Source organism: Cnephaeus nilssonii (genome assembly GCF_951640355.1).
Source record: "Cnephaeus nilssonii genome assembly, chromosome: 13".
Classification (NCBI taxonomy): Eukaryota; Metazoa; Chordata; class Mammalia; order Chiroptera; family Vespertilionidae; genus Cnephaeus; species Cnephaeus nilssonii.
The window spans coordinates 77,909,680-77,930,297 of NC_137084.1; the positions used below are offsets into that span (position 1 = coordinate 77,909,680).

A 20,618-nucleotide genomic window follows, 5' to 3' on the forward strand; every position below is an offset into this window, starting at 1 on the left:
GTTTTGGCAGTCAATTAATCTATCACAGGGTTTCCTTGCCCCTGTCAAGGCTTGGTTTTAGGCTTCTTCTTCTTCTTCTTCTTTTTTAATTAAATCTTTGTTGTTGAAAGTATTATATATGTTCCCTATTTTCTCCCATTGGTCCCTCATAGCCCGGCCATGTCCCCCACCCCAGGCCTTTACCACCCTATTGTCTGTGTCCATGAGTTATGCATATATCCATACAAGTTCCTTGGTTGAAGTCGTCCCACCTATCCACTTATTTCATAATACTATCCAGGTCCCTCCTTCTTTTTACTGCTGCATAGTATTCCATGGTATAAATGTACCACAGCTTTTTTATCCACTCCTCTACTGATGGGCACTTGGACTGTTTCCAGATCTTAGCTATTATAAATTGTACTGCTATGAACATAGGGGTGCATACATTCTGATTGTTGTTTTGGGTTTCTTAGGATATATTCCTAGAAGTGGGATCACTAGGTCAAATGGCAGTTCCATATTTAATTTTTTGAGGAAACTCCATACTGTTTTTCTTAATAGCTGCACCAGTCTGCATTCCCACCAGCAGTGCACTAGGGTTCCCTTTTCTCCGCATCTTCACCAACACTTGTCATTTGTTGAGTTGTTGATGGTAGCCATTCTGACAGGTGTGAGATGATACCTCATTGCTGTTTTAATTTGCACCTCTGATGATCAGTGACTGAACATTTTTTCATATGCCTCTTGGCTTCTGTATGTTTGCTTTGGAGAAGTGTCTATTCTTTGGAGAAGTGACCCATTTTTTAATTGGATTGTCTTCCTTTTGTTAACTTGTATGAGTTCCTTATATATTTTGGATGTTAACCCTTTATCAGATATGTCATTGTCAAATATGTTCTCCAATACAGTGGGCTCACTTTTCATTTTGTTGATGGTTTCTTTTGCTGTGCAGAAGTTTTTATTTTTATGTAGTCCCGTTTATTTATTTTCTCCTTAGTTTCCTTTGCCCTAGGAGATGTATCCATAAACATATTGCTACAAGAAATGTCTGAGATTTTGCTGCCTATGGTTTCTTCTAGAATTTTTATGGTTTCACAGCTTACATTTAAGGCTTTTATTCATTTTGAGTTTATTCTTGTGTATGGTGTAAGTTGGTAGTTTAGTTTCATTTTTTTGCATGTATCTTTCCAATTTTCCCAACACTATTTATTGAAGAGACTGTCTTGCCTCCATTTTATGTTCTTGCCTCCTTTGTCAAATATTAATTGAGAGTAATGGCTTGGGTCGATTTCTGGGGTCTCTGCTCTGTTTCATTGGTCTACGTGCCTGTTTTTGTGCCAGTGCCAGGGTTTTTTTATTACAGTGGCTTTGGAGTATAACTTGATATTTGAAATTGTGAATCCTCCAACTTTGTTCTTTTTTCTCAACATTGCTGCTGCTATTCAGGGTCTTTTTGGGTTCCATATAAATTTTTGGCATATCTTTTCTAGTTCTGTGAAATATGCTGTTGGAATTTTAATAGGGATTGCATTGAACCTGTAGATTGCTATGGGTAGTATGGACATTTTAATGATGTTAATTTTACCAATCTGTGAACACGGTATATTCTTCCACTTGTTTATATCTTCCTCTATCTCTTTCTTCAACACCCTGTAGTTTTCTGAGTATAAGACTTTTACCTCCTTGATTAAGTTTATTTCTAAGTATCTTAATTTTTGTTGTTGCAGTGGTATATAGAATTGTTTAGTTTCTCTTTCTGGGAATTCATTATTGATTATAAAAAGAACATTGATTTCTGAGTATTAGTTTTATATCCTGCTACATTGTTGAATTCCTTTATTAAATCTAGTAGTTTTTGATGGAATGTTTAGGGTTTTCTTTGTACAATATCATGTCATCTGCAAATGAGAGTTTTACTTCCTCATTTCCAATTTGGATGCCTTTTATTTCTTCTTTGTGTCTGATCACTATGGCTAGGACTTCCAGTACTATGTTGAATAAGAGTGGTGAAAGCAGACATCCCTGTCTTGTTCCTTTTCTTAGGGGAAATGCTTTTAGTTCTGCGCATAGAAACTAAATATGATGTTCACAGTAGTTTTGTCATGTATGGCCTTTATCATGTTGAGATATGATCCCTCTTTCCTACTTTGCTGAGAGGTTTTTTTAAAAAAATAAAAAATGGGCATTGTATTTTGTCAAATGCTTTTTCTGCATCTATTGATATGATCAGGTGATTTTCGTATTTCAGTTTGTTTCTGTGATGTATCATGTTTATTGATTTGTGAATATTGTACCAGCCTTGTATCCCTGGAATAAATCCCACTTGGTCATGGTGTATGATCTTTTTAATATATTTCTGGATGCGATTTGCTAATATTTTGTTGAGGATTTTAGCATCTATGTTCATCAGGGATATTGGCCTGTAGTTCTCTTTCTTTGTAGTATTCTTATCTGGTTTTGGAATTAGGATAATGCTGGCCTCATAAAAAGAGCTTGGAGGTGTTCCCTCCTCTTGGATTTTTGGAATCATTTGAGGAGGATAGGTGTTAGTTGTTGTTTCCAGGTTTGGTAAAACTGCACTGTGAAGTTGTCCGGACCAGGACCGTTGTTTGCCAGGACTTTTTTTTATTACTACTTCTATTTTGTCATTTGTTATTGGCCTATTCGGGTTTTCTGATTCTTCCTGATTTCGTTTTGAAAGATTGTATTTTTAAAGGAATTTTTCCATTTCATCCACATTGTCCAGCTTGTTGGCATATAGTTGTTCATAGTATTTTCTTACAATCCTTTGTATTTTTGTGGTGTCAGTTGTTACTTAACTGCTTTTCTTTCTGATTTTACTTATTTGGGTCCTCTCTCTTTGTTTCTTGATGAGTCTGGCCAGTAGTTCATCAATTTTGTTTATCTTTTCAAAGAACCAACTCTTGATTTCACTGATTTTTTTGTATATATTTTTTTAGCCTCTGTAATTTATTCCTCTTCTAATCGTTATTATTTCCTTCCTTCTATTTACTCTGGGCTTTTCTTTTTGTTATCCTTTTAACTATTTAAGTTGTAGGATTAAATAGTTTATTATAAATTTTTCTTGGTTTTTTGAGGTAGGCCTATAGTGCTATGAACTTTCCTCTCAGGACTGCTTTTGCTGTGTCCCAGAGATTTTGAGTTGTGGTGTGTCCATTTTCATTTGTTTCTAGAAAATTTTTTATTTCTTTCTTGATCTCCAAACCCAGTGGTCGGCAAACTCATTAGTCAACAGAGCGGCAAACCGCTGCTCGCGAGCCGCATGTGGCTCACAAGCCGCAGTTTGCCGACCACTGTCCTAACCCATTCATTGTTTATTAATGTGCTATTTTGCCTCCATGTTTATGAGTGTTTTTGAGTGATATTGCTGCAGTTGATTTATAATTTCATTCCATTGTGATCTGAGAAATTGCTTGATATGATTTCAATTTTTTTAAATTTGTAGAGACTTGTTTTGTGTCCTAACATGTGGTCTATCTTTGAGAATGACCCAAGTGCACTTGAGAAGAATGTATATTCTGCAGCTTTGGGGTAAAATGTTCTATAAATATCAATTAAATCCATCTGATCTAGTGTATTGTTTAGAGTCTCTATTTCCTTGTTATTTTTTGTCTGGAAGATGTATCCAATGAAGTCAGCAGGGTGTTAAAGTCCCATACTATGACTGTATTACTGTCAATTTTTCCCTTAAAGTCCTCTAGAAGTTTTCTTATACATGTAGATGCTCCTATACATTTGGGTGCATATATGTTTACCAGAGTTATTGCCTCTTGTTGGATTGATCCCTTTAGTATTATGTAGTGACCTTTATTGTCTTTTGTAATGGCCTTCATTTTGAAGTCTATTTTGTCAGATATGAATATTGTTAACCCAGCTTATTTTTTTAAAATATATTTTATTGATTTTTTACAGAGAGGAAGGGAGAGGGATAGAGAGTTAGAAACGTCGATGAGAGAGAAACATCGATCAGCTGCCTCCTGCACACCTCCCACTGGGGATGTGCCTGCAACCAAGGTACATGCCCTTGACCGGAATCAAACCTGGGACCTTTCAGTCCACAGGCTGACGCTCTATCCACTGAGCCAAACTGGTTAGGGCTATCCCAGCTAATTTTTGTTTCCATTTGCATGGCAAATTTTTTTTTCATCTCTTCACTCTCATCCTCTGTGAGTCTTTTATTCTGAGGTGGGTCTCTTATAGACAACATATAGTTGGGTCATGTTTTCTTATCCATTTAGCTACCCTGTCTTTTGATTGGACCATTTAATCCATTTACATTTAAGGTTATTATTGATAAGTACTTATTTATTGCCATTTTAATTCTGTATGCCTAGGTTTCTCTCTCTCTATATTTATTCTTCTTATTACAGCAGTCCCTTTAGCTTTTCTTGCAGTGCTGGTTTGGTGGTGATAAACTCTTTTAGCCTGTTTTGTCTGGGAAGCTCTTTATTTCACCATCTATTTTGAATTATGGATATAGTAATCTTGTTTTCAGAGCCTTGCTTTTTATTACCTTGAATACTTCATGCCATTCCCTTCTGGCCTATAGAGTTTCTGATGAGAAATCAGCTGAGAGCCTTATGGGAGCTCCTTTTTATGTAACAAATTGCTTTTCTGTAGCTGCCTTTAACCCTTTGCACTCGCTTGCTTTTTTCTCGATTCCTTTATTCTACTCGGGATTTACTTTTTTAAATACCCCAGATTTTACAAAGCGCGGCAGTAGAATAAAAAATGGAGTTTCTTTTCATACAAACTTATTTATTTGGATTTTTTTATATTTCAAATTATTGATGCATTCAATACAATTCGACATACGAACTGCTACTGATGCTAACCGTGTCGAGTCACACTCAACATCCGAGTGCAAAAGGTTAAGATTCTCTCTTTGTCTTTAATTTTTGGCATTTAAATTATGATGTGTCTGGGCATGGGCCTATTTGGACTCTTCTTGCTTGGGATTCTCTGTGCCTCTTGAATTTGTATGACTTTTTACTTCCAGGTTAGGGAAGTTTTTTGCCACTATTTCTTCAAACACATTCTCTATCCCTTGCTCACTTTATTCCCCTTCTGGCACACCAATTATGCGAATATTGTTACCTTTCATGTTGTCCTACATCTCCCTTAAGCTGTCTTTCTGTTGTTTCTTTTTGTTCTCTGATAGAGTGATGTTTTTTGTACCCTGTCTTCTAATTCACTGATCCGATCCTTGGCTTCCACTAATCTTTGGTCTATTCCTTCCACTATGCTCTTTATTAGTGCCATGTCATTCTTCATAGTTACTATATCTTTTCTCATGCTGTTGAGCATCTTTGCCATTATTCTAAACTCTATGTCTGATAAATTTTCTTATTTCCATTTCATTTATCTCTCCTTCTGGATAATTCTCTTGTTCTTTCCATTGGGCCTTGTTTCTTTGTCTCCCAATTTTGGCTGCCTGATTGGGTTTGTGTCTGTGTTTTAGGTAGATATCCTTTGACTCCCAATCTCTAGTTTAGAACAATGTCAGATGCTGTTTGCTACTGGCCTGAGTGCCCTGTTTGGAGCTATCAGCAATCCACAGCTTGTGGCTCCCTCTGCTGGGGCTTGGGGAAAGGACCAAGATGTGTACCAGGGTCTGCTTTTTCTAGCCCTGTTCCCAAGATTATATTAGGCAAAAACTCAAAGCCTCCAGAGACCTGTCTCTGCTGTAGTCCCATTGACACTCAGAATTGAATAGCCTCAGGCTATCGACCACAGGGTAGGGTGAGAGGTCTTCCAATAGGGTGGGACAACTGCCTTCCTCCCAGGCAAAAACCATCTGGATAGCAAAGTTTTGCCACCAGAGAAAGGTTTTCTCCACAGAATGAAGGAGTGGCTCAGCACAGGAAACCAGGGTGGCTGCCCTCCAAACTCTAACCCCAGACCCCCCAATCATGGCTTCTGCTCACACAGTTCCAGTCCACTCTGCCCTCCCTCTGCCAGAGCCCCAAGATGAGTGGCTGCACATCAAATTTTGTGAATTGGCCTTTTAACAGGGTGCCTGCATTTCCATTCACCTCTTGCTTGCAGACAACAACCCTGCTGCTTTTCACAGCCAGATGTTATGTGTGCACCTTTCTCAGTTCTGGTGCTCTGGGCTGGGGAACCCAGATTGGGGTTTAGTAAGACCCCAGAGTTCTCAATGGGAAGACCTCATGGCTGAGATATCCATCCAGAACTTTATCTGCTGACTATGGGAGCCCAGCCAGCCCTCTCGTGCTTCTGCACTGCCTACCAGTCTCTATGTGGTCTCCACTTTGCATCCCTGGTTATCAGGGTTCTCTCCAGCTAGTCTTCAGTTGATTTTTCAGAGTGGTTCTTCTTTATTTTAGTTGTATTTCCCGTTTGGTCCTGGGAGCGTGTCAGTGTAGCTTCTACTTACAGTGTAACCGCCATTTTGGAATCTCGGTTTTAGGCTTCTTTAGGATGAGTCTAAAGTAGCCTTTATCTAGGACAGTGGTCGGCAAACTGTGGCTCGCGAGCCACATGGGGCTCGCGAGCTGCAGTTTGCCGCTCTGCTGACTAATGAGTTTGCCAACCACTGCCTTAGGGAAAAACACTTAAAAAACATTTTAATAATGTACTAATGTCTTTAACCTGAAGTCAAAACTTCTGGGTAAGGGTAATGCCTTACGCAGTGGTCGGCAAACTCATTAGTCAACAGAGCGGCAAACCGCGGCTCGCGAGCCCCATGTGGCTCGTGAGCCGCAGTTTGCCGACCACTGATCTAGGACATGATCCTTCTTCCCAAAGCCTAACTTTTCTGGTTTCTCAGCTTAATGCTGAGATAATATGTGCTGTGCCAATAAGATTTCTCTGCTTTGGCTAGAAGGGACTCTTGGCACTGGGCGACCTCTAGTATTTCCATTCTGCTAGCAACCAATATCTTACAAGGTTGAGACTGTACCTATACAATCCAGTTCTTGACCAAAAACCAATAGGAAACTTCTGTTATGGTTAAATTGTGTCCCCCCTTCAATATATTTTGAAGTCTTAATCCCCAATACTTCAAAATATGACCTTTATATGGAAATTGGGTCTTTATAATAAAATTAGGTCATTCAGCTAACCTAAACCAGTATAACTTGTGTCCTTACAAAAAGGGAAAATTGGACCCAAACACATGTACACAGAGAGAAAGCCATGTGAAGATGAAGGGAGAGATCAAGGTGATACATCTACAAGCAAAGGAATGTCAAAGATTGACAGCAAACTACCAAATGCCAGGGAAGAGGCATGGAACAAATTCTTCCTCCCAGCTCTCAAAACAAACCAACCCTGCTGATACCTTGATCTCAGACTTCCAGCCTCCAGAACTGTGACAGAATATACTTCTGTTATTTAAGCCACCCAGTTTGTGGTAGTTTGCTACAGCAGCCCTAGAAAATGAATATATGTCCACATAGGCTTTTGGGGTCTCCACTATATGACTCCCTCCTCCCTGCAGCCAACCCCATGAGTTCCATTTGCTTTCATAGCTCCAAACTCTGGTCTTTGTTTTCTCAGCTCAGTGGGATTGCTAGATTCTGCCTGGGCTCCACCTACCTATGCTGTAATCAGGAAGCTGTCTTCAGCAAGTGAATGCTGGGCTTGCTTTATGTGTTTCCTTCTCTCGGAGATTGCAGTGCACTGCCTGTGGTCCCATACCCAGAAACAGTTGTGTCATACTCTTTGTTCAGGTTTACAGTTGTTTATGGTGAAAGGCAATCCCAGTCTTTGTTACTCCACAATGGCCATAAATGACATTTCTGTTCTAAAATCTTTCTTTGAAGTAATCCTCTCAATAACTCTGTAAGGCCAGGTTATTATCAACACGAGTCCCAGATAAAATAAATGGAGGCCATACATAAATAACTTTTCCAAAGATATATCTATAAGTGGTGGAGCTATATTTCGAATGTAGGCAGTTTGGCTGGAGAGTCTATGCTCCTAAACTTTAACATATTACCTTACATAATAGGTGCTCAATGAATGCATTTTGAATAATTAAATAGACACTGTCTCTTATACCTTTGTTGGCCATTTACCTTCTGTTCCACTCACTCAGGAAAATCCCAACATCACATCAATCCACTATCTTCACTTCTCCTGCACTCAGACTTTTAACATGCTGGAGAAAACCACACTTCCAGGGAGAAGTTATCTGGGCCTTTGAAAATACCTAATAATTCTGTATTTCCCTAGTCTTTGCGTTCCATTTGCTGTTGGTTCTTACCTCAAATCTCAAATACCTCTTCCTCCCTACTCATTATTTTCAGGAAAAACACAATTTCCAGCTGTGATCTCTCAGCTTCCTACTCATTCCTATAAATTTGACGTGTACTGGCACCCAGCCTTCTCACAAATAGTTAGTGTTTCTCTCTCTATCGAAGGCTTGCCCACTTTTAGCTGCTGCCCAATGTCTTTCTTTCCTTTCACAGCCGAGCCTTGGGAAGTTTCTACATCTGTCTGCACTCCCTCACAACCCCTCACCTGCACCTCACTCCATCACCCAATCTGGCTTCTGTAGGCGTTATTTCACTCACTCACTAATGTGGCTTCTAGCTTCACTAATTTCATCCTCATGCTTTCTTTAAATGCGTTTGTTATTCTTCGTTAACTTCTTGATTTGGATGCTTAATACATTTTTTCTATTTATTAATATAAGCACTTAAGATCATGAATTCTCTGCTTTATTTGTGCCTTATAGATTCTTAACTATGGGATTTTTTTCTATAGATTTTTAAATTTTGTTTTGTTTTCCTCATTGATACAAAAGTGTTTAAGAGGTAATTTAAAATTTCTGAATAGCAGTCTTTTGTTTTCTGGTTTTGTAATTAATATCTATTATATTGCTTTCTGTTCAAAGTATGCTATTTTATATTATTTTTACTTTGGGGATGTTTTATAATGTCTATGTGGTTTTATATACAGTTAATTTTTTGATATCCCATGAATAGCTTTTTTTTCTTAGTCTTTTTTTGTTAATCCTCACCTGAAGATATTTTCTCCTTGATTTTTAGAGAGCGTGGAAGGGAGGAGGAGAGACAGAGAGAAACGTTGAGGTGAGAGAGACACATCGATTGGTTCCCTCCTTCCCGGGGCTGGCCGGGGATCAAGTACATACCCTTGACCAGAATTGAACCCGTGACTCTTTAGTTATCCAGAACCCACACCCACACCACACACCACACACTTACATGCACACATAGGGGGGGGGGGGGTCTGGGGTTAGAGTTTGGAGGGCAAACTCACTCATCAGTCGCTCCATGCCTCGGTTTCCCCATCTGAAACTGAGGCCAAACCAGCTAGGGCCCTATGAATAGCTTTTAAAAAGCCGTTACTTTTGGCCGTGTCCACAGGTGTTGAAAGGAAGGAGACGCGGGGCTGCTAGCGGTCACCTTTCCCCGGAGGAAGCCCACCTGGGAGTAAAGTCACATCCAAGAGGAGCCGAACTGGAGGTGAAGCCAAGGCACCATCTGGGCCCCTGGATCCAGCCACGCCTGAAGGCGGTCATGCCTTCGGACTTCCCAGTGTTTGCTCTGAGCTGGGCTTCTGTCTTGCACCGGGGGGCAGAGCCAGCCTGTGCTCACCTTCGCCTCCCCTCCGCCTCCTCCATGACAGATGTCCTGTGGTTGGTTTTTGTTTTCTGATTACAGAGTTCAATATATAAATTAACCAAATTTATATTATTAATTACATTTTTATTCCTTCTCCATTTTTATTTATTTAGGCAGATGTGAGCATAAAAAATAATGTGAGATGGACAAATATGGGGCCACCCAAAGAGGGGGAACGTTCCCCCAGTGTCCTGCCGTAACCTGCCTGAATAAACATGTATATACTAGAGGCCCGATGCACAAAATTTGTGCAAGAGTTGGCCTTCCTTCCCCTGGCTGCCAGCACTGGCTTCCCTCTGGCATCTGAGACCTGGGTTTCCCTCCAGCCACTGGCAGGCACTGGGGACCCAGGCTTCCCTCTCAGCCCTGGCTTTGTCTGGAAGGTTGTCCAGAAGGACCAGTCTAGTTAGCATATTACGCTTTTATTATTATAGATATATATGTATTTTTTTCCATAACATTTTGGACAAGATTTAGTATATTGACTCAAGTTTAAAAACCAAGAGTGTGACTGGAAACGTTTGCAGAGGCTAGTGTACCAGTGCGATGTGGGGGCTGTGCACGCAGCTGAGGAAGTATGCCTTCTGGGGCCTGGAGCTTCCCTGGCTGAGGTATGCCAATGTGCACAGATATTTAGTGACACCGTGTAGAGAGGCAAAAAAAAGTAAAAATTTTAACTGTATATTTTTTCTTATTGCCCTTTCCTTACCCCCCAAATCTTCACTTCCTGTTCCTGAACCACCTGTTATGGGGAACCCTAAGCCATGTGCAGCGCCATCTCCCCTTCTACCACGGATGCTGCCAGGCCCCTACGCCCTTGCTGTGACCGACAACTCCAGCTTCAAGTGTCTGGTGTTCTTAGCTTCCCCGGCTCCCACTTTGCTTATCCTCATGCTCAGACAGTGCCTCCTGCTGGTAAAAGTCAGATGTGAGTCTATGCTTTAGGGTCCTTGGTCTCTGTAAAGGCGGAGACTAGAGGGAAGGGACTGGGCCAGTGTCTCCAGGGGAGCAATTTGGACGGGTTCCCCAGAGGCCAGCTGCGTGTGGCCAGTAACTTCAGTCTTCCCTGGCCCCCAAGGCAGTGTGTGTGGGTGCGTGTGGGTGTGTGCATGTAGATGTATGGGTGTGGGTGCATGCATGTGTGTGCATGCATGTGGGTGTATGCATGTAGGTGTGTGGGTGTGGTGCATGTGTGTGGGTGCATGCATGTGGGTGCGTGTGGGTGTGTGCATGTAGGTGTGTGTGAGTGTGTGTGTGTGCATGTAGGTGTGTTGATGTGTGTGTGTGTGCATGTAGGTGTGTGGGTGTGGTGCATGCGTGTGGGTGCATGCGTGTGGGTGCGTGCATGTAGGTGTGTGGGTGTGGATGTGTGCGTATGGGTGTGTGCATGTACGTGTGTGGTGTGTGTGTGTGCATGTGTGTGTGTGCATGTAGGTGTGCGTGGATGTGTGTGTGGGTGTGTGCATGCATGTGTGTGGTGTGTGTGTGCATGTGGGTGTTGCATGTAGGTGTGTGGGTGTGGGTGTGGGTGTGTGCATGTAGGTGTGTGGTGTGGGTGTGGGTGTGTGCATGTAGGTGTGTGGGTGTGGTGCATGCGTGTGGGTGTGTGCATGTAGGTGTGTGGTGTGGGTGTGGGTGTGTGCATGTAGGTGTGTGGGTGTGGTGCATGCGTGTGGGTGTGTGCATGTAGGTGTGTGGTGTGGGTGTGGGTGTGTGCATGTGGATACTTGGGTGTGCTCTGCACCGTGAATGTGTGGGCCGGAGGCGTTCTGGATAACAAGGGTTTTGGATAACAAGGTCTGCCCGACACGAAGTAGTTAACATTCTCCCCGCTCTTAGAAATGTACATTTTCAAAACATAAAACCATAATAAATGTTTTGAATATTTTAAAAAATTAACCTACTGAGGAAAATGAATGGAGAAAGCGATTTGCTTCATGTTTTCCACGATTGTTGCTGCTCCTTCCCTCTCACCCATGGGACACTCGTGAATTAAGTTTTGTTTTTATTTCTCTCCTCCAGCCCAGAAACAAGCCTGTTCATTTTTCTTCCTTCTCCTCTGGCGCCTGCGTGGGGAATCCCTTCTTGCATGATTGGTTGCAGACAGCCTTGTATGGGTGTTGCTGCATACAGTAGGCATTGGCACCGCCAATGACTTCAGTGGTTGCTATGAAACAGAAGAAGCCTGTGCGGCTCCCTGAGAACGGGCTAGGGAGTGTGAGACGCAGCCTGTCCTACTGTCAGCGCAGCGCTCTCCGGCCCGGGCACCCTGAGCGGTGGGAGCGGGGTTCCTTTGCTCCCCAGTGAAGCGTGGAAAAGGGGCTGAGAGAGAGATACAGGCCCGGAGGTTGAGTGAAGCGGATGTCCCAACACTTGTTAGGCAGTGATTTTACAATGAACCAGATTATACAATGTCATCTCAGTAGGTGCCAGCAGCCGGGCAAATGCCAGCCCCCCTGCCTGGCACCAAGTGGGCCACCCTCCAGCCTGCTCTGCCCGCCGTCCTGGTGAAGGAAGACTAAGTGGTGGAGATTTGATGTCCCCACCCGTTGGAATGGGACTTAAGGCAGAAATTCAGTTCGGTTGGAGAACGAGTGTTTCCTGCACACTCGGCCCACAGCACCTGCAGCTCCGGCTCAGAGCTCCTGTGAGTTCTAGACTTGTGTCCGAGGCAGATCTCTCAGCCTCCCTCCCAACGTGCTCAAAATGAAATGCCTGTTTCTCATCTTCTCATCCTCCACCCCACAACTGAAACCCGTTCTTGTCTTCCCTACTTTAGTACATATTGTCAACATCCAGTTGTTTAGGGCAGATTCTAGGATCGTGTGTTGGGTGGGGGCAGGGTGTAGTTCAGAAACACTGAAGATTAAAAGCCAACTAAGTGCCTGGCCGGTGTTGCTCAGTGGTTGAGCGTCCACCTTTGAACCAGGAGGTCGTGGTTCTATTCCAGTCAGGCACATGCCCAGGTTGCGGGCTCAATCCCCAATAGGGGGCATACGGGAGGCAGCTGATCGATGATTCTCTCTCATCATTGATGTTTCTATATCTCTCTCCCTCTCCCTTCCTCTCTTTGAAAGCGATAAAAACATATATTTAATTTTTTTTAACCTGGGGATTTAAAATCTGCCGGCTGACGCGCACGAGGGCAGGAGGAAGCCAAGTCGACCGTGTTGGCCCGGGTGACAGCCACTTGCAGCAGCCAGGATCTGAGTGCCATGTCCCCACCCAGGCACTCCCCGGCGGCAGGCCTTTAGCCTGGGCTGAGAAGCCGGCCTGCACGGCGGGCTGGCAGGAGTGGGCTCCTGGCTGAGTCCTCGGCAGTCTGTGGCAGCCAGGAGAGGCCTGGCGTCTGGAGTGGGGCTGGGATGAGGCAGTTCTGGAGTGAGTGACCGGGTCGGAGTCCTACCCACCTGGCCCACTACGGTCCAGAGAATGTGGGGGAGCCACATTCTGCAGCATCAGAAAGCCTCCTGCTGGTCAACCTGCTGACCTTTGGCCTGGAGGTGTGTCTGACCGCAGGATCACCTACGTGCCACCCCTGCTGCTGGAAGAGGGGGTAGGAGAGAAGGTCATGACCATGGTGCTGGGTGGGTCACCACCTCCTCCTGTTCCAGATCCATGCCACCTGGGCATAGGGCAGCAGTGCCTCTGCCCAGAGAGCCGCTTGGAGGGAGAGGTGGCTGTCTGCTGGGGACAGGGGCGACCCTGGGCTGAGCGGGTCCTAAGAGGAAGAAAAGGGTACAGGGACATGCTCTGGTCCCCACTATACCCCTGGCCCTGCATCCCGAATGGCTCCTAGGAGACAGTGTAGGAATGCCCTTCCCCTTTGGCTGGCCCTGTCTAATGTCTGTCTATCGCCTCTAACGCTTGCAGCCAGCCTCGGCGGCCCCTACTCCACAGAGGGGATAACGGAGGTCTGTGAGTCGGCTGAACTAGGCAGCTGCACACTAGCTACTGGGCGGCAGGGTCAGGCTCTCCAGCCAGGGCTCCTGCTTACCTGTGGGTCGGGGCCGGGCTCTTGGCTGCAGATGAATTCTGCGAAAGCCACAGAGCAACTGGCAGCCTCGGGCGACTCCCAGGAGGAGGGGCTCTGCCAGGATGACAGGCTCTGGGTCAGACCACCTGCCTGCTGCCCTCCTAGCCCTATGCCTGGACACGAGTGTCACTCATCAGTCGCTCCATGCCTCAGTTTCCCCGTCTGAAAAAGGGGCGTTAGTGATCCCAGCTGTGAGGAGTCCATTAGAGTCCCTGAGTACTCAGCACAGGGCCCAGGACAGGAGCGGTCCTCCCTGTGAGAGCATCACGGTCATTTCCATCCTTCCCACGGAGGATGGTTCCCCTGCCCCTGCCCCGTCAGGGCCCCAGCCTCTGGCTCACACTACTTGCCCTTCTTGCAGGATCGGTCCAGGGCTGGGCCTGGTCTCGGTCCCACTCCTAGGCTCAGCCCGGGACCACTGCGTGGGCGCTATGGTCTCCGGAGGCCCTTCATCTGGGCCCTGTCCCTGGGCGTCCAGCTGAGCCTCTTCCTCATCCCGAGGGCCGGCGGGCTGGCGGGGCTGCTGTGCCCGGACACCCGGCCCCTGGGGTTGGCACTGCTGATCCTGGGCGTGGGGCTGCTGGACGCCTGCGGCCAGGTGTGCGTCCCTCCTCCGGAGGCCCTGCTCTCTGACCTCTTCCGGGACCCTGACCACTGTCACCAGGCCTTCTCGCCTGTGCTTTCATGACCAGCCTCGGGGGCTGCCTGGGCTCCCTCCTGCCCGCCAGCGCCCTGGCCCCTACCCCGGCCCCAGGAAGAGTGTCTCTGTGGCCTGCTCACTCTCATCTCCTCACTGGCGCGGCAGCTGCGCCGTCTGTGGCCGAGGAGGCAGCTCTGGGCCCAGCCGCGCCAGCGGAAGGGCTGTCGGTCCCTCCAGGCCACTCACTGCTGCCCGTGTGGCGCCCGCCTGGCTTTCCGGAACCTGGCATCCCGTTTCCCCAGCTGCACCAGCTCGGCTGCCACGTGCCGCATGCCCTGCGCCGGCTCTTTGTGGCCGAGCTGTGAGCTGGGTGGCATTCATGACCTTCATGCTGCTTTACGCGCACTTTGTGGGTGAGGGGCTGTACCGGGCGTGCCCAGGGCTGAGCCAGGTGCCGAGGCCGGGAGACACTGCGATGCAGGAGTCCAGGTGGCAGCCCGTGCCGTGGGCCACCTCCCTGCTCTTCCCGCTGGCCATGGACCAGCCGGGCAGCAGGTCTGCACCCGGGCAGCCTACCCGGCGGTGCGGTGGCTGGCGCCGCGTGCCTGTAGTGTGACTTGTGACCGCCTCGGCATCACTGAGCTCACCTCTCTGCCCGCAGATCCTGCCCCACGTGCCAGCCTCCCTCTGCCACCAGGAGGAGCAGGTGTTCCTGCCCACGTGCTGAGGAGGTGCTGGGGGGGGTGCCAGTGATGGCAGCCGACGACCAGCTTCCCGCTGGGCCCCAAGGCCGGGTCTCCTCCTCCCAGTGGACATGTGGGTGCTGGAGGCAGCGGCCTGCTCCCCTCTGCACCTCGCCATCCTGACAGTGCCTTCCTGCTGCCCCAGGTGGCCCCGGGCCTGGGCTCCATCATCCAGCTCAGCCAGCCCGTCACTGCCTGTATGGGGTCACCTCAGGCCTGGGTCTGACCGCCGTTTACTTTGCTACACGTGTAGTATTTGACAAGAGCGGCTTGGCCAGATACTCAGTGTAGAGTACTTCCCACCCACCGAGGGAGGGCCTGCCTCATGGGGTCCCAGCTCCCCCTGTTCCAGGCTCCATAGGGCTGTGCGGCTGGCTGCCCAGTTTCCATTGCTGCCCAAGTGGTGTGGCTCTCTGCTGCCACCTCATGGCGGTAACGTGCATAGCTGCACAGAGAGGGCTTCCCTCCCACCTCTCCTGTCTTCAGGGCTGTGGCTGAGTCCAAATGGGGGCCAAGTCTGGACTTACAGGGAGAGAAGGGCGGGGCACTTGACTAGCACCGAGCACTGGAATTCAGGGCTCAGGCGGGATCACCCAGGCTCAGGGGTAAGAGCTAGTGTGCTGATCAAGACATACCAAGAGAAGGTACTTGGGGAGCTGGGTAATTCAGCCACCAGGGCTCCCCTCTCCAAGCCCCCCTATCCTGTAGGCTCCCCCAGTGTTGCTCTAGTGTGAAACTCCCCCACAGGATTTGAAAGTATGGGGGCAGATTTCTGAGGGGAGAGGGGACGCTGCCTGGCCCACAGCACTGCCTTTCCTCGGATTCCCCAGCCCCGTTTTACCAGGACACGGCTTGTTGCCCCTGTGTCTCCATCACAGGGACACGGGCCTTTAAGCATGTCTAGGAGGTGACATCCCCACCGACTGGGTCCCCTGAGGTGGCCAGAATCTCCTTTCCTGGGGTGATTGGTCTGGCCCCCAAACTGCCTAACCCAGAAACTCTGCTCACCCCAACTCCTCTTACCCAAAGCTGGGTGAAGGCGGAGGCTGGGCTTCAGGTCTCAGCAGCCTCCCCGGGCTCCCCTCCTCTCCTGCCCCCCTCCCCGCTGCTCGCTCTAGGGCTGGGCTGGTGAAGGAGCTGCTGACCCCCCGCCTTTGCCCACTGGCTTCACAGCCTCTCTTTGGGGCTATTTCGGGACTAGAAGCAGCCAGTGTGGCTCCTGGAACCTCTGACTGCCTCAGCCCCCAGGGCGTATCTGTGCTGGGGGACCTGGCACAGACTCTCAGGAGCCCTAGGCTAAGGGGGGCATATCTCCCTGGTGGGGGTGGGGGGTGGGGGGTTAGTTCCATTTGCAATAATGTCATATCGTATTTATTTAGCAGAGTAAATATTTTATACTGTATGTGAGCAATCAGAGTATAATTAAAGGCTTCTTACATATTTTTTAAAACTAAAAATAAATAAAAATTAGGCTTGCTTTCTAAATAGTTGTGAAACCACTGTAGAGGGGGATGCAGTACAGTGGAGCAGAAGAAACTAGAAACCCTTCTATACAAGCCAATGCCCCCCTGCGTCTCCCCCAGAAGCCGGGGCGGGGGTGGGGGCAGAGGCTGGTGACTGCTGCTGGGAGGACCTGGGGAGGGGGTGGGAGGAGGCGGTGTGGCCCAGGTGAATGGCCGAGGGGAGGCGGGCTCAGGAGGCGGCTTTCCTTGGCTGGTCTTCACCCGAGTGTCTGTGTCTGAGGCCGGGGCGTGGCTGAGCCTGCGAGCATCGGGAAGGGCCCGGGAGCCAGACCCCTTGCTCCTTCGGGCAGAGCTTCCTGCTCTCCAGGCTCCTCGGGAACCCATGGGCCCGCCCTCCGTCAGGTGGACTCTGCCCCACAGCCTACCTGGGCCACTTCGAGTCGGGCCAGAATCCCTTGGGTGATGAATTCCTGCAAAGTACGACATCACTCTTAAATCAGACGCTGGTCTCCTTCGACCCTGGGGTGGGGGTGGGGTGGCCAGACGACTGACAGGCACTTTGGACGTTGGGAGTGTGTTGAGCCACCTGATAGCAGGTGCACGGGGGGACCCCCTCAAAGTGCCTGAGGTCAAGATTGTCTCCTGCCAGAGAGTTAAGAGCTGTGGTCTCTGAAGGTAGGGCGGGCCAGTCTCCCGTGTCCCCAGAAAAAGAAGCTGCAAGGGCGTCAGGATGTGTAGGAAGCCTTGGTCCAAAGTCAGGGTGGCCTCTGTTCTTTGGTCTGACACCTCCCCCCCACCCCATCCCCATGGCTCACTGCGGGTGGGGTGGCTCTCAGATTTGCCTCCAGGGAAACTAGTGCTAGGCAGGCTGGACCGTAAAAATCAAATAATGGGTATGTTTCCATGATTTTCACAGGAGAATACAACCCAATAGCTAGAATGTCCCATTAAAATGTTCTGCTATCACATTTTCTTAAACTCTTCATGTCAACCTCAATTTGTCTGCCAGCAGACCCTACAGATACACAACAAACACGGACCATGTAGCAGCAGACCCCAGAACCAGAGGAGCGGGCAGAGTCGGCAGCTAGGCAGGACCCCTGGGCCCCCATTTCCTCCCCTCGCTGTCCTGCTGTTTACCTTGGAAGCCCCTTGCCAGGGTCCAAACCCTACGGGTATTTTGTGCCAACCCAGTTTCTCCCTGGCTGGAGAGGAGGCAAGACAGGAGGGGAGACCACACACACTGAGCAGGCCCTACATTTCCACTGCGGCCCCACACTGCCAAGCAAGTTCCCTGAAGTATTTCTCAAGAGGTATTTGCTGATTGATCTTTGGAGCGTTACAGGTGGCCTCAGTGGGCCACAGCGCACTTCAGGGGAAAGTGCTTGGAATAAGGCAGTGGTCGGCAAACCGTGGCTCGCGAGCCACATGCGGCTCTTTGGCCCCTTGAGTGTGGCTCTTCCACAAAATACCACCTGCGGGCGCGCACGTATAGTGCGATTGAAACTTCGTGGCCCATGCGCAGAAGTCAGTTTTCGGCCTGGGCGAGTCTATTTTGAAGAAGTGGCGTTAGAACACTCAAGGGGCCAAAGAGCCGCATGTGGCTCGCGAGCCGCAGTTTGCCGACCACTGGAATAGGGAAACCTGTGTCCGCAAGAATGTGGCCAGCTTCCTTCTCTGGCGGTGAAAGGACAAAGCTGGCTCTCTAAATGTCACCCTCCCAACAGGCTCTCCTGCTAACCGTCCCCGCCCACAGTGCTGGGGACTGTGCAAAGCAGTGCCTGCGGCTGCTCCTGCCGGCAAGCTTCCTAACCCTGGAGTGACATGCCCCGGGGTCTGCTCCCTGCCGCCTCTCCAAGTGGGTGGAGAGAGGAGAGCCTTGGAAAGTAGGGACCCAGAGCCCAGCTTTGGTTCTGATGATTTAGAATGTCCCTGTTCTAAAGCAGGGGGCCGGGGAAAAAGCCCCAATTGGCATTGGCTCCGGGCCCACCATTTATCAGCGGTTCTCGGCCTGCAAATCTTTCGAGGACATCATTGCCACCAACTACAGACAAGAACAGCTCAGAGCTGGGAAACGGCTTAAGAACATGCCCAGGATATTAGCCTGTCTCCAGTGCTGGGGGAGGAGGTTGGGTGTGTTGTTTGAGTTGGATCTCCATGGATTCCAGAAGCTCATTGACCTCTCTGCATCAAGAATTTGCTGTGAGGTTCATGTGGAAATGGCAAAGCAGATGGAGACTAAGGAGGACGAAAGTCAGTGTGGCCTCAAGAAGAAGAAGTAGGAAAAGTGAGATATGAGCTCTGTGAGGACCAAAAGAGGCACCAGAAATAGATGGCCAGAGACAGCCTGGGAGCCGGAAGGAAACTGTCACAAAAGTCTACCCAGAATGCCTCAGTGTGAGCCCACGTGATGTAAACCAGGCCCAGCAGCCAACCGGTGGGTCATGGCAGGCGTCCATTCTGATTGGCTAATGCCCCTGTTGTTCCAATTACAACCTCCAGGTGGCTCCACACTTGCGGAATCTTTCTGGGATCACACCAGGTGGGGGATAGACTTGAGACTACTCTTGCCCGCAGGCGGAACGGAATTTACTTACCTTGTGTGATGTCCGGGCGCCAGGAAGGAAGCCTTAAGTGCTAGTCCTTCCTCATAGCTCAGTAAGAAGGAGCCCCACAGGCTGAGATCAGGTATAGGTGAGAAGAGAATGTGAGGCAGCGAGGAGGTGGAGTGGAACGGCTGGGGGGCGATGTGGTGGGGGGGTGAGAGGAAATGGAGAAACTGGAGGTGCCAGCAAAGGCTACCGAGCTGCTCCGTAGTCTGGCTGGGCTGATTCCAGGCGGACTCGCTCTGTCTCCTGCACTTGCCTGGGTTGTGCTCAGTGTGGGCCCAGCAGGAAGAGAGGGGCTAACACCAGGAGCACCTTGTCGGAGGGGCCTTCGGCTGGAACACAGGGTAGGCAGGTCCTAGGCTTCACTTTGTCAACAACTGGCTTCATGGTGTGTCTCTCTGAGACTCAGTTTCTTCATCCATAAAACCAGTGGCCTGCTTTCTGGAAGCCCGTGTGAAAGGCACAGAATGGCCATGAGTGGTGCACACATCTCACATGACGAGCATGACCAAGCCGCTCTTCCCTCTTCCAGAGACAAGGGGCTGAGCAGGAGACGTGGTGAGGGTGCTGTCTGCAGGGGCCCAAGTGTGACATTGGAAAGAGTGGCCCGCGGGAGGCCTCACTTCCTCCCTGTGCCTCCAGGCTGCTGCCTTGCCCTGGGGCTACTCAGAACCCTGCTCGGGCCCAGGGGCCACCTGGGCTTTGAGGCCAGCTTCTACAGGGCTGGGGACAGCGGGGTCTCCGCACTGCCCCTGACTGGGGGAGAAATTTCCTGTGGGAGGTGGTTGGACCAACGTTTTCCCTCGAGGCCTAGAGGAGGGACTGAGACGGCAGACTCAGAAGGAGCAGGAGGCCCAGGGCAGGACTCCCACTGTCATTGTGCCGCCTCATTTGATTTCCTCTGTATTTAGTTGGTTTTATTTAGAACCCTTACCAGCAAAGGCTTTTAGAATCTTATTATACACTAGAGGCCCAATGCACGACGATTCGTGCAAGAATGGGCCTTCCTTCCCCTGGCTGCTGGCACTGCCTTCGCTCTGGCCTGGAGCTGCCTTTCTGCCTTCCCACACTTCCCAGAGGCCCAGAGTGGCTGGGGCAGTGCCTGTGTATGCAAATTAACCTGCCATCTTTATTGGGTTAATTTGCATACTCACTCCTGATTGGCTGGTGGGCGCCGCAAAGGTAAGGTCAATTTGCATCTTTCTCTTTTATTAGTGTAGATGATTGTCAGGTTAATAGGGAAGTTTACCTCAAACAGAGGGGCTTATAATATAGTAGAGGCCCAGTGCATAAAATTCGTGCACTTGGGGGGAGGGTGGTCCCTCAGCCCAGATTGCGAGAGGGTCCAGGCCAGGCAGAGGGACCTCACCAGTGCATGATTGGGGCCGGGGAAGGACGCAGGAGGTTGGCCAGCTGGGGAGGGATTGTGGGAGGGCTCCAGGGCAGTCCAGCCTGTCTCACTTAGTCCCAATTGGTCGGCCACAGCAGCAAGCTAACCTACCGGTCT

At 49.0% G+C, this 20,618-nt stretch overlaps 1 pseudogene across 1 annotated transcript; it reads left to right on the plus strand.

Moving 5' to 3' along the window:
- The first annotated feature begins 10,415 nt into the window (after positions 1-10,415).
- On the plus strand, positions 10,416-15,023 carry LOC307110214 (solute carrier family 45 member 3-like; annotated as a pseudogene). The gene is made up of 4 exons: positions 10,416-10,535; positions 13,050-13,211; positions 14,018-14,878; positions 14,958-15,023. The product of its transcript is annotated as a solute carrier family 45 member 3-like (transcript).
- The last annotated feature ends 5,595 nt before the right edge of the window (positions 15,024-20,618 follow it).